Source organism: Osmia bicornis, unplaced genomic scaffold (genome assembly GCF_907164935.1).
Source record: "Osmia bicornis bicornis unplaced genomic scaffold, iOsmBic2.1, whole genome shotgun sequence".
NCBI classification, from domain to species: Eukaryota; Metazoa; Arthropoda; class Insecta; order Hymenoptera; family Megachilidae; genus Osmia; species Osmia bicornis.
In genome coordinates, this window is record NW_025791386.1 from 15,001 (window position 1) to 16,273 (window position 1,273).

Here is a 1,273-nt window from a genome sequence, read left to right on the forward strand (position 1 = left end):
ACAGACAGTTGATGCTCAATTGGTATAAGTATACACATTTAAAGTGCATACAGATCACCAGCCTTATATTACAAGGCTCACCACATATGGGCCATTCGGTCTTAGACACCGACCCGTGGTAATGCTGTGTGGAGATAAATAATAATTCACAACGGAAAACCGGAACGAGAATAGTCGAGAAAGTGTATTCTCGAGGAGCGGTAGACTGCTTTTCAACCGAGGTCATAAAAGAGCCACACGCTCGACGCTACTCCCGACCGGTCCGAGCGAACCGAAAGTACCTTCCTATAAATACCGAACGGCCGGCCGCTAGGTCGGCGACGCATGGGCTTACGCCCAGGCGTATACCTGCGCAAACCGCCGTGAGAGCGTACCATCCCGCCGGCACGGTAAAACTTAGACTGAAAATTCGTCGAACATATTCTTTCATTTAATAACGTTCTATACATGAAAATTAATAAATTAACATGCAGGACATAATAAATTCACATTTTCAAGTAAATCTTGGGTTTTATTAATATTTTTAATAATTTTGAAACCGCCCAGAACCGATGAGATGAAAAAATTAAAACGATATTTTTGCATTTTAATACGATAAAACATTAACAAATAAACGACTATAACAATATAAATGTACATTTGTAAAATAATTAAGCAAAATTACCATTTTTTAAGACAAAAAAGGTATCTCAGAACCGATTAGTCGAAAATTTTAACAATCTTATTTTTACTTTCTGTACGCCTGGTCCATCGTTAAATGCTATTAAACCAACGTCTGTGATGATATAAATGTACATTTACGCTCCATTTAGCCAAAAAAATCGAACTTTACTTGCGCTCCGAAATATTTCTAAGTCCTGGCGGCGTATTGCTTCGCCTCTTAGAACCGATTACTCGAAAATTTTAACAATCTTATTTTTACTTTCTGTACGCCTGGTCCATCGTTAAACGCTATTAAACCAACGTCTGTGATGATATAAATGTACATTTACGCTCCATTTAGCCAAAAAATCGAACTTTACTTGCGCTCCGAAATATTTCTAAGTCCTGGCGGCGTATTGCTTCGCCTCTTAGAACCGATTAATCGAAAATTTTAACAATCTTATTTTTACATTCTGTACGCCTGGTCCATCTTTAAACGCTATTAAACCAACGTCTGTGATGATATAAATGTACATTTACGCTCCATTTAGCCTAAAAAATCGAACTTTACTTGCGCTCCGAAATATTTCTAAGTCCTGGCGGCGTATTGCTTCGCCTCTTAGAACCGATT